The 13422-nt window shown below is 43.0% G+C and overlaps 1 pseudogene; it reads left to right on the forward strand.

Annotated features, from left to right (window-relative positions):
* Positions 1-50: 50 nt before the first annotated feature.
* On the forward strand, positions 51-1647 carry LOC101126248 (prostate tumor-overexpressed gene 1 protein-like; annotated as a pseudogene).
* Positions 1648-13422: the final 11775 nt, after the last annotated feature.

The raw sequence follows: 13422 nt of genomic DNA on the forward strand, positions 1-13422 counted from the left end.
TTTAAAATAACATTATAATTCAGTAAAAGTTGCAGTGGTTCGGCCGCGGCTACCTCTCTGCGGCGGCGCGTCCCCTATGCTTGGTACGGCTCAGCCAGTCTCCCCCGAAGCCGCGAGCCCGCGCCCCTCAGTCGATAAAGCCCGCAGCCCCCCATGTGGCCCGTAGCAGCTCCCTGACCGCTAGGCCCGCGCCCGCCATGGTCCGTCCGCGCCGGGCCCCGTACCGCTCCGGCGTCGGGGACCCCCTCGGGGGTCACGGCCGCCCCGCGCGGCCCCTCATAGTGCGCGCTGTCCGCTCGCGCTCCTGGCCAGCCAGCCCCCGAGGCCCGCAGTCTATGCAGATCCGGGCCTGCTCGGCCCCTCCCGTGGAAGGTGCTCTTGTCTTCGGGGCGCTGGGTCCCATCGGTCCCTCCTCACCTGCGCTCACCCTCGGGGGCCTGGCCGTGAGCGAGCACCGGCTCAGCAACACGCTGCTGGCCTGGAGCGGCGTCCTCGAGTGACAGGAGAAGCGCAGACCCTACTGTGACTCCACTGTAAAGTTGAGGCGGACCCTGCCCTGCCAAGCCTACGTGAACCAAGGCGAGAACCTGGAGACCAACCAGTGGCAGCAGAAGCTGATCATGCAGCTGATCCCGCAGCAGCTGATGACCACCCTGAGACCCCTGTTCCGCAACTCCCAGCTGGCACAGTTCCACTTCACTAACCGAGACTGCTGCTTGCGCAGTGGGCTCTGCCGCATCATGGGCAACGGCTTCGCGGGCTGCACGCTGTTTCCCCACATCTCCCCCTGCGAGATGTGCGTGCGCATGCTCCTGTACTCTTCCAAGAGGAAGATCTTCATGGGCTTCATCCCCTACGACCAGAGCGGCTTCGTCAGCGCCATCCGGCAGGTCATCACTACCCGCAAGCAAGCAGTGGGACCTGGTAGTGTCAACTCAGGCCCAGTCCAGATCGTCAACAAAAAGTTCCTGGCGTGGAGAGGCGTCATGGAGTGGCAGGAACCCAGGCCTGAGGCCAAAAGTCGATCCAAGAGGTGGCTGCCGTCCCACGTCTACGTGAACCAGGGGGAGATCATGAGGACCGACCAGTGGCCGAGGAAGCTGTAAATGCAGCTCATCCCGCAGCAGCTGCTGACCACCTTGTGCTGCTGTTGCGGAACTCGCGCCTGGTGCAGTTCCACTTCACCAAGGACCTGGAGACGCTGAAGAGCCTGTGCCAGATCATGGACAATGGCTTCGCCGGCTGAGTGCATTTTTCCTACAAAGTGTTGTGCGAGATCCGCGTGCTCATGCTCCTGTACTCCTCTGAGAAGAAAATCTTCATCGGCCTCATCCTCCGTGACCAGGGCAACTTCCTCAACGGCATACGGCAAGTCATTGCCAACCAGCAGCAGGTCCTGCAGTGGAACCTGGAGCAGGAGCAGCAGCAGCAAGGAATGGAGGGTAGTGGCTACCCAGGGCTGGGCCCCTCCAGGAGTCACAGACGAGGCCCCCGCAGAGACTGGTGACACGCTTCTGAGCAGGGGCCCCTGGGGACTTCGATTGCCCAGCAACATGGAGGATGGCGTCCTGAGGCTTCCAAGGACGGTCCTCACCCCTGTACGTTTCCCCAATAAAGCCTTTTAAAAACCAAAAAAAAAAAAAAAAACATTCGTAAAAAGTCAACTAACACTCAGCTGTGAACCCATGTAATCGTGGGATCTTTCCCAATGCAAGACTTTTAAGGACAATTTAAAATTTTTCTGTGCTACTTGTTCTATTTATACTATCCTTATTTCAGAGTCAATTTTGGTAATTTGTATTTTTACTAGGAAATCAGCTATTTTCTTTAGGATTCCAGTTTGTTGCTATGGGTTTCTCTTATTAAACTTTTAATTTCTCCTAATTTGTAGTTTTCTACAGAATTTTTAATTTTATTACGTTTGCTCAGTCTTTTTTCTTAATCAGACCAGATCTTTTTCATCTTTTGCAAAGGATTTTGTATTTATTTGTACATTCTACTGTTTTCTATTAAAATAATTTTAGCTTTTGTCTTTATACATTCTTTCTTTTTTTTTTTTTTTTTTTTTAAGGCAAAGTCTCACTGTCGCCCAGGCTGGAGTACAGTTGCGCGATCTCGGCTCACTGCAACCTGCGCCTCCGGGATCAAGCGATTCTTCTGCCTCAGCCTCCCGAGTAGCTGGGACTACAGTAGCTGGGACTACAGGCGCCCGCCACCACGCCGGGCTAATTTTTGTATTTTTTTTTTAGTAGAGACGGGGTTTCACCATGTTGGCCAGGGTGGACTGAAACTCTTGACCTCGTAATCTGCCCACCTCGGCCTCCCAAAGTGCTGGGATTACAGGCATGAGCCACTGTGCCTGGCTCTCTTTCTAATTTTTAAAAATTGACTTTGTTGCTCTTTTTTTCTAATTTCTTGAAATGAAATCTAATATTATTTTTATATTATTTTATAAAAACTTCAATGTACACATTTTCTTCTGAGTAATTTCCACTGTGTCATTTGGATTTTGGTAAAAAGTGTTCTCTTTTTCATTGCTTTATAGATATTTTATAATTTTAAAAAAAATTTTCTGTGTGTGGTTTCTTACTATCTTTACATTATTTGTTTTCAATCTGTTGGCTTGAAATAAAGGAATGTGGTTTTTAGAGTCTGTTAAGGTTTTCTTCTTGGTCAAATATGACTGACTTTTGTAAATATTCTATCGGTACGAAAACATGTTTTCTTGTAGTTCGAGGGATGTTAGAGCTTACACATAGATACCACATCATTTATTAATTGTATTATTTAATTCCTATGCCATCCCACATTTGCTATATACCAAATTTATCCAATTCTGAAAAAAAAATTTAAGTTTTCCAATATCATTTTATTTAATCAAATTCTTCTTTTATTTATTACAGGTTTTGCTTCATATATTTAGCTATTATGTTGTTTTATATCTGCACTTACACATTCTCCATCTGTAATTATCTAGATATCTTTTGTCTATATATGTCTTTATATTGATTTATTTGTTCTACATTTTGTTGCTCACTACTGAAGCAGTGTTGTTTGTCTGGGGTAATACCCCAGGTTCATTGCCTCACACCAAGGAAATCAAGGAAACGGACTAAGAAGGAGTGAGTTTAAGAGTGAAAGTTTAATAGGCAAAAGAGAAAAGCTCCCTTGTGCAGAGGGAGGGGGTTCCAAACGGATCTCCCGGAACCTGGCAAGATGCGGCTGGTTTTACGGATGGGCTTGAGGAGGTGGTGTCTGATTTGCATAGGGTGCAGAGAATTGGCTGGACCAGGTGTGTCATTTGTATAGCATCTGAAGAGGCTGGCCACTGCACCCTAATCTTTTATTATGCAAATGAATTTTCTACCTGGCTGGCACCATGTTCCCTGTTTCTTTACTGCACACATGGTGACAAAGAAAATGGAAGATGGAGCTTCCATGTTGAACATGCCTGGCCCCAGACAGCCTTTTCCTATTGGCACAGCTGCCGGCATTCACCTGCGCAAGCTTCCAGCTTGCTTATCTATGTCTGCAGCTCGATTTTACTGGCTGCTGTTTGTTAGAAAAGAAATGGTTTTGGGGCTGTTTTTTGTTAAAAGTGAAGCCTCACCGAGGACTCTCTTACCCTCACTAACTGCCTAAATAATTTCTTTTCAGCTCCTATATCTCTACCATTTCTTCCCTTCTTTATCATCTTGTAGTTTCTCTTATGGTTAGTCTATCATCTGGCTAGAGTCACTTCTTAAGTATCTTCTTAGGGTGGGAAAATGTAGGCATTAGTCTTTGACTTCATACATACCTACAAATAATTTATTCCTATCACTCTGACAACTAAATGATTCTTTGGCTGGTCAAGAAATTCTTGAGTTGGAGTCCTTGCATTTCAGAAGTCTGCAGATATTCCACTAACTTCTAGCTGCTGCTGATGCACAAGAAGTCTGATTCTGTTTGCATTATAATTAATAAGGCAATTTATTTTTTCTGAGTGGAAAAGTTTGTAAAGATTTCTTTTTTTCCTTAGAGTTCCAGAATCTTTCCAGAATATTGCTAAGGGTGTGTGTGTGTGTGTGTGTGTGTGTGTGTGTGTGTGTGTGTGTGTGAATTTATCAATCAAGCCTGGACTTGTTGAATCCATTTAATCTGTACATTCAGGTATTTCTTGGTCCAAAAATTTTTCTCCTTTCTTATGTTGCTTTTCCTTCTATGTGCCTTTTTCCCCATCTGGATCTCCCAATATAATATGCTAAACTTCTTGGATCTATCCTCAAAATGTCACATATCCCTTCTCTCATGATTTTAATTGCTTTTGTGAACCCAGAAAATCTGAAACAGGTCTCAATTAATTTAGAAAGTTTATTTTGCCAAGGTTGAGGATGCGTCATGACACAGCTTCAGGAAGTCCTGACGACATGTGCCCACGGTGGTCAGGGCAAAGCTTGGTTTTATACATTTGGGGAGACATGAGACATTAATCAATGTATGTAAGAAGTACATTGGTTCAGTCTGGAAAGGCAGGACAACTTGAACTAAAGGCAGGAAGCAGGGAGGGAGCTTCCAGGTCACAGATAGGTGATACACAAATGGTTACATTTTTTTGAGTTTCTGATTAGCCTTTCCAAAGGAGGGTAAGTCAGATATGTATCTATGCTGGTGAGCAGAGGAGTGACTTTGAATAAAACAGGAGGCATGTTTGCCCTAAGCAGTTTCCAGCTTGAGTTTTCCGTAGTGATTCTGGGGGCCTAAGATATTTTCCTTTTATACTTTATATCTTTCCTCCTTGTTCTAAGCTATTTTCCCCATTTGATCATCTAGCCCACTAATTTGGGTCTCAACAGTGATCATCTCCTTTCATTCATGTAAGGAATTTGAAGTTGGAAAATCTTTTATTTCTTTTTTTTTCCTTTAGATATTAATATATTGTTTTTCGCTTTGTTGACTCAGTGGGGCTCATGATTGGTTGTGGAGTATCCTGAGAAGCAGGAGTCATAGTAAGGGAGGAGAACACCCCTCATATTGTCTTATGCCCAATTTCTGTCTCCAAAGAAAAAAGAATTAAAAACTGAATGGCAGAAATGAAATCCACAGGCAGGCAGCCCAGCAACGTGCCTTGGGCCTAGTAGTTAAAAATCAACTCCTGACTTAACTGCTTGTGTTATCTATAGATTCCAGACATTGTATGGAAAAGCATCGTGAAAATCCCTGTCCTGTTCTGTTCCATTCTGATTACCGGTGCATGCAGCCCCCAGTCAGGTACTCCCTGCTTGCTCAATCGATCATGACCCTCTCACTCGACCTCCTTAGAGTTGTAAGCCCTTAAAAGGGACAGGAATTGCTCACTCAGGGAGCTCGGTTTTCTTGAGACATAAGTCTGCTGATGCTCCTGGCCAAATAAAGCCCTTTCCTTCCTCAACTCGGTGTCTGAGGGGTTTTGTCTGTGGCTTGTCCTGCTACATTTCTTGGTTCCCTGACCTGGAAGCAAGGTGATAAGCGGATGGTCGAGGCAGCCCCTTAGGCGGCTTAGGCCTGCCCAGTGGAGCATCCCTGTGGCGGACTCTGGCCAGCTTTAGCGATGCGAATCCTGAGAGCGCTCCCCAGTAGGCAATTGCCCCAGTGGAACGCCTCCAGAGCAGTGCACGGTAGGCCCCCGCGGAGGATTAATGCAGCGGCTGAACACCGGGAAGGAATTGGCGCTTGGAGTCCGGACATCTGGAACACGGTAAGACCAGTCTTCGAACTTGCCCACTCCATCTGAGTGGAAGTGTGGCCTGATCACCCATGACATGCCTTTTTGGCACCTTGGTTTTGGTTTTGATTTTGACTAGATTTGCACTGTTTTGGTTTAGATTTCAGTATTGACTTTTGGTTTTGAACTGTTTTGGCTTTGATTTCCGTTCTGACTTGGCTCAAATTGCTTGATGAATAAGTAACTCCTTATCCATACTTTGGTTTTAGTGTGAATTGCTTGGTGAGTGAGTGACTTTTTGCCCCCTTTTCCCTTCCCTCTTTGTGGTAAGAGTGTTGTTTTGTCTCCTGAGGAAAATGAGTAAAACACAAAGTAAGCCTACCTTGTTAGGAACTATGTTAAAGAATTTCAAGAAAGGATTCAATGGGGTTGATTTTGCCACATATCACCTTGTGAGGTTTATTATAGGAGGGTGTAGGTAGTTTGTTTATGCTTCCCACGACCTCCCACTGTGCGGTCCAGATGGTTTGTAATTGGGGTTTGCTTATTGCAGCAAGGTCTGATAAGTGAAGTCTGCTGGCTTCACCGTGGCGCCTAGACAAGGGCTTAGAAATGTAAAGAGACTTGGGGGAAGTGTGGGCAGCACCAAGAAGCTTTCTTGGGGAAGTCTGTCCCTAACAACTCCTGTGTGCCTTGACGTTTATAGTGGTGGGAAGAACTGTGGATTGGGAGAAAGTGAGAGCAGCAAGATTTTAGAGCCAGACCAAGGTACAAAAATAACATAATGGGTAGTGCACACATCTTAGTGTCACTGTGCTTCTCTGCTGACATAAACAATTTAAAAGTTATCTGCACATCTAATATGGCTAGCACAAATCACAAGAACCTTAGAAAATACTTCCTTTGGCTGGGTGTGGTGGCTCATGCCTGTAATCCCAGCACTTTGGGAGGCCAAGGCGGGTGGATCACCTGAGGTCAGGAGTTCGAGACCAGCTTGACCAACATGGAGAAAACTTGTCTCTACTAAAAATACAAAATTAGCCAGGCTTGGCAGCACATGCCTGTAATCCCAGCTACTTGGGAGGCTGAGGCAGGAGAATCACTTGAACCCAGGAGGTGGAGGTTGCAGTGAGCTGAGATCACACCATTGCACTCCACCATTGCACTCTTGTTTCAAACGTCTCAAAAAAAAGAAAGAAAGAAAGAAAAGAAAGAAAATGCTTCCTTCAGTGACCATTGTTAAGCTTCAGAATTCCTAAAGAAGAAAAATCTTCTGGGAGTTATTTAAACATAGGATATGTTTTTACCCTAATGGATTAATTGTCCTTTTGCAAAAAGTGGTGTGATGATGACTTCTCAAGTTCTTGCTGCTAATCCTTTGATTGTATGTTTTCTTAGAACTAGAAAGAAATTCCTGGCTCTCTCTCTAAGATGGCCAACTACACGCAGCCAGGAGGAACATCTCCCCCCAAGGGACTAGGACATCCGGAAGACTGGCAGACCTTGTCTGACCAGCAGAGTGCTCCAGCAGAGTGGCCCCTATGGACACACACCAGCCTGCCTGTGCCCTCCCTCCACTGCAGCCTCCCCCATGCCACTTTGACTGCATGCACTTGCCCACAGCCACCCCCTGCATCACTGTGCCAGTGTATGTGTATGAAGGCAGACTTTGCCTTACCTTCCCTGCCAGTATGTGTGGGTGTGTGCACCCTGCCATGTCACTGCTGCCAGGGTGACTGCACCCTGCTCCCCTCCCCCGTCACAATGCCATTGTTGTCAGATGGTGGTGAGCATGGAGCTTGCCAGTCCCACCCCTGCAAGTGCCCTGCCTCTGTGCCAACACTGCCACTGGCACACAACTAGTCATGGAGAATAGTGAACCCACCCTTGCTCTGACCAGCCACTGCTGTGGGTGTGAATGTGCACAGAGACCTCACACAGTCCTGTACCCTCCAGTGCCCCAACCCTGTACTAATACCACCACCAGAGGAACATGCACACAGCCCCATGAAGGCTGCCACCCTAGTACCCACTAGTACCCTGCTGTAGCTGATGAGCATGCAGTATGCATCCCACCATGCTGCTGCTGCTGCTGCAGCTGGCACAGGCAAATTAGGACAGATCACACTGCCACCCTGCTATGATGTGCTCTGGATGGCATCACCCATTAGAGTATTGTGACCAGTAGTCTGGGAACACCTTGGCCCCTCCAGCACAACAGGTTCATAACCTCGAGGAGCCAGAGAACAAAGCTGGGGCTCAATACCAGTCTCCCAGAGTTAGAACATGCAGTCCAGGAGTCCTGAGCTGAAGCTTGGCCCCCTAAAATCTTCCAGAAATGAAGTCAGTCACCTGAACCCAACAATACTATAATCAGGTCCCCAAGGTCACCAAATAGGATAAAGACAAAAAAGACAGCAACTTCAAAGACTGAAAGAATAAAAGCCCACAAAGATAAGAAAAAACCAGCACCATAACTCTGACAACTCAAAAAGCCACAGTGCCTTCATTCCTCCAAACTACTGTACTTGTTCTCCAGCAAGGGTTCTTACCTGGCTGAGATGGCTGAAATGACAGAAATAGAATTCAGAATATGGACAGGAATGATCATTGAGGTTCAGGAGAATGTTGAAACCCAATCTAAGGAAGCTAAGAATCACAATTAAATGATACAGAGCTGGCAGACAAAGTACCCAGTATAGAAAGAATATAACCAACCTGAAAGAACTGAAAAACACTCTACAAGAACTTCATAATGCAATTGTAATTAATAGCACAATAAACCAAGCTAAGGAAAGAATCTCAGAGCTTAAAGACTGACATTCTGAAGACAGACAAGAATAAAGAAAAAAATATTGAAAAGGAATAAACAAAACCTCCAAGAAATGAGGGATTATGCAAAGAGACCAAATCTATGACTCACTGATGTCCCTGAAAGAGAGACTGGTACCAATTTGGAGAATGGTACCAATTTGGAACATATATTTCAGGATATCATCCAAGAGAATTTCCCCACCCTAGCTAGAGAGGCCAACATTCAAATTCAGGAAATGCAAAGAAACACAGTAAGATACTTCACAAGAAGATCATCCCCTAGACACGTAATCATCAGATTCTCCAAGGTCGAAATGAAAGAAAAAAATTTAAAGGCAGCTAGAGAGAAAGGCCATGTCACCTACAAAGGGAAGCCCATCCAACTAACAGCAGACCTCTTGGCAGAGACCCTATAAGCCAGAAGAGATTGGGGGCCTATATTCAACATTCTTAGAGAAAATAAATTCCAACTAAGAATTTCTTGTCTGCCCAAACTAAACTTCATAAGCAAAGGAGAAATAAGAAATTGTAAATGCTGAGGGAATTTGTTACCACCAGACCTCCCTCAAAAGAGCTCCTGAAAGAGGCACTAAATATGGAAAGACCATTACAAGCTACTATAAAAACACTCTTAAGTACACAGACCAGTGACACTATAAAGCAACCACACAAAGAAGTCAGCATAATAAACAGGTAATGACATGAAGACAGGATCAAATCCACACATATCAATACTAACTTTGAATGTAAATCGACTAAATGCTCCAAGTTAAAGAGACAGAGTGGCAAGCTGGATAAAGAAGCAAGACACAATAGTATGCTGTCGTCAAGAAACCCATATTATATGTAATGACACCCATAGGCTCAAAATTAAGGGATGGAGAAAAATTTACCAAGCAAACAAGAACAAAAATTAAAAAAAATAGGAATTGTAATCCTAACTTCATACAAAACAGACTTTAAACCAACAAAGATCAAAAAAGACAAAGAGGACATTCCATAATGGTAAAGGGTTCAATTCAACAAGAAGACCTAGCTCTCCTGAATATATATGCACCCAACACAGGAGCACCCAGATTCATACAGCAAGTTCCTAGAGACCTTCAAAGAAACTTAGACCCCCACACAATAATAGGGGGAGGCTTCAATGCCCCATTAACAGTATTAGACAGATCACTGAAGCAGAAAATGAACAAAGATAATCAGGACCTGAACTCAACACTGGACCAAATGGACCTCATGGACATCTACAGAACTGTCCATACAAAAACAACAGAAAATACATTCTTCTCATCAACACACATTCTATATCAACCACACACTTGGACATAAAACAACTCTCACCAAATGCAAAAACCCCAAAATTACACCAACCACTCTCTCAGACCACAATGCAATAAAAATAGAACTCAAGACTAAGAAAATTGCTCAAAACCATATGATTACTTTGAAATCAAACAACATGCTCCTGAATGACTTTTGGGTAAACAATTAAATTAAGGCAGAAATCAAGAAGTTCTTTGAAACTAATGAGAACAAAAAAACAACATACCAGAATCTCTGGGACACAGCTAAGGCAGTATTAAGAGGGAAATTTATAGCACTAAATGCCCACATCAAAAAGTTAGAAAGATGGCAGGGTGCAGTGGCTCATACTTGTAATCCCAGCATTTTGGGAGGCTAAGACAGCAGATCACTTGAGGTCATGAGTTTGAGACCAGCCTGGCCAACATGGTGAAACTGTCTCTACTAAAAATACAAAAATTAGCCAGGCGTGGTGGTGCATGCCTGTGATCCCAGTTACTCAGGAGGCTGAGGCAGGAGAATTGCTTGAACCCAGGAAACAGAGGTTCTAGTGAGCTGAGATCACACCACTGTATTCCAGCCTATCATAACTAAATAACTAGAGAAGCAAGAGAAAACCAACCCCAAGCTTAGCAGAAGACAATAAATAAGCAAAATCAGAGCTGAACTGAAGACAATTGAGACACAAAAAATTCAAAAGATCAGTGAATCTAAGAGCTGACTTTTTGAAAAAGTTAATAAGATAGACTGCTAGCTAGACTAATAAAGAAGAAAATAAAGAAGATCCAACTAAACAAAATTAGAAAGGACAAGGGGGATATTACTACTGACCCTACAGAAGTACAAATAACTATCAGAGACTACTGTGAACACCTCTATTCCTCCAGACTAGAAGAAATGGACAAATTCCTAGATACATACAGCCTCATAAGACTGAACTAGGAAGAAACTGAATCCCTGAACAGACTAATAACAAGCTCTGAAATTGAATCTGTAACAAATAGCCAACCAATCAAAAAAGGCCCAGGACCAGATGGATTCACAGCCAATTTTTACCAAATATACAAAGAAGAGCCGATACCACTTCTACTGAAACTATTCCCAAAAACTGAGGAGGAGAGACTCCTCCTCAACTCATTCTATGAAGCCAGCATCATCTTCATACCAAAACATGGCAGAGACACACACAAAAAAGAAAACTTCAGGCCAATATTCTTGTTGAACATGGATGGAAAAATCCGCAACAAAATACCAGCAAACCAAATCCAGCAGCAAAAGCTAATCCACCACTATCAAGTAGGCTCTATCCCTGGGATGCAAGGTTAGTTTAACATATACAAACCAATAAATGTGATTCATCACATAAACATAACTAGACAAAAACCACATGATCATCTCAATAGATGCAGAAAAGGCTTTCCATAAAATTCAACATCCCTTCATGTTAAAAACTCTCAACGAACTAGGTATTGAAGGAACATACCTCAAAATAAGAGCCATCTATGACAAACCCACAGCCAACATCATACTGAAGGGCAAAAGCTGGAAGCATTCCCTTTGAAAAGTGGCACAAAACAAAGATGCCCTCTCTCACCACTCCTATTAAACATAATATTGAAATTCCTGGCCAGAGCAATCAGGCAAAAGAAAGAAATAAACGGCATCCAAATAGGAAGAGAGGAAGTCAAACTATCCCTAGTTGAAAGATGACATGACTTTATATCTAGAAAACTCCATAGTCTTGGCCCCAAAATTCCTTTGACAAACAACTTTGGCAAAGTTTCAGGATACAAAATCAATGTGCAAAAATCACCAGCATTGCAATATACTAATAACAGCCAAGCTGAGAACAAAATGAGGAACACAATCCAATTCACAATTGCCACAAAAAGAATAAAATACCTAGGAATACAACTAACCAGGGAAGTGAAAGTGAAAGATCTCTACAATGAGCACTACAAAACACTGCTCAAAGAAATCAGAGATGACACAAACAAATGAAAAAACATTCCATGCTCATGGATAGGAAGAATCAGTATCATTAAAATGGCTATACTGTCCAAAACAATTTACAGATTCAGCACTATTCCTATCAAACTACCAATGACATTCTTCACAGAATTAGAAAAAAATTATTTTAAAATTCATATGGAACCAGAAAAGAGCCTAAATAGCCAAGGGAATCCTAAACAAAAAGAACAAAGCAAGAGGCATCATGCTACCTGACTACACATGGTTTTGTACCAGCATAGTACTGGTTCAAAAACAGACACATAGACCAATGGAACAGAATAGAGAGTTCAGAAACAGGGCCACACACCTACAACCATCTGATCTTCAACAAAGCTGACAAAAGCAAGCAATGGGGAAAGGACTTCCTATTCAATAAATAGTGATGGAGTAACTGGCTAGCCATAGGCAGAAGACTGAAACTGGACCCCTTCCTTACACCATATACAAAAATCAACCCAAGATGGATTAAAGACTTAAATGTAAAGCCCAAAACTATAAAAACTCTGGAAGACAATATAAGCAATATCATTCTGGACCTAGGAATGGGCAGAGATTTTACAACGAAGATGCAAAAGCAAGAGCAGCAAAAGCAAAAATTGACAAATGGGCTCTAACTAAACTTAAGAGCTTCTGCACAGTAAAAGAAACTATCAACAGAGTAAATAAACAACCTACAGAATGGGAGAAAATATCTGAAAACTATGCATCTGACAAAGATCTAATATCCAGCATCTATAAAGAAATTAAATAAGTTTACAAGGAAAAAAACCCCAAACAACCCCATTTAAAAATGGGCAAAGGACATGAACAGACACTTTTCAAAAGAAGACATACACATAGCCAACAAGCATATGGAAAAAAAGCTCAATAGTATAGATCATTAGTGAAATGCAAATCAAAACCACAATGAGATACCATATGACACCAGTTAGAATGGATATTAAAGTCCAAAAATAACAGATGTTGGTGAGGTTGTGGAGAAAAAAAGAACACTTATACATCATTGGTGGTAGTGTAAATTAGTTCAACCATTGTGGAAAGCAGTGTGGCAATTCCTCAAATAGCTAAAAACAAAACTGCTCTCCAACTCAGCAATCCCATTGCTGGGTACATACTCAGAGGAACATAAAGCATTCTACCATAAAGACACATGTATGCAAATGTACATTGCAGCACTATTCGCAATAGCAAAGACATGAAATCAACCTAAATGCCCACCAATGAAAGACTGGATAAAGAAAATATGATACATATACACCATGGAATACTATGCAGCCATAAAAATGAATGAGATCATGTCCTTTGCAGGCATATGGATGGAGTTGGAGGCCATTATCCTTTGCAAACTAAGGCAGGAACAGAAAGCCAAATACTGATGTTCTCACCTATAACTTAGTGCTAAACGATGAGAGCACATGGACACAAAGGAGAAGAACAGACACTGGGGCCTATCTGAGGGTGGAATAAGGGAGGAGGAAGAAGATCAGAAAAAATAACTATTGGGTACTAAACTTAGTACCTGGGTGATGAAATAATCTGTACAACAAACCCCTGTGACACGAGTTTATGTATATAACAAACCTGCTCACATATCCCTGAACTTAAAA

Source organism: Gorilla gorilla, chromosome 2 (genome assembly GCF_029281585.2).
Source record: "Gorilla gorilla gorilla isolate KB3781 chromosome 2, NHGRI_mGorGor1-v2.1_pri, whole genome shotgun sequence".
Taxonomy (NCBI): Eukaryota; Metazoa; Chordata; class Mammalia; order Primates; family Hominidae; genus Gorilla; species Gorilla gorilla.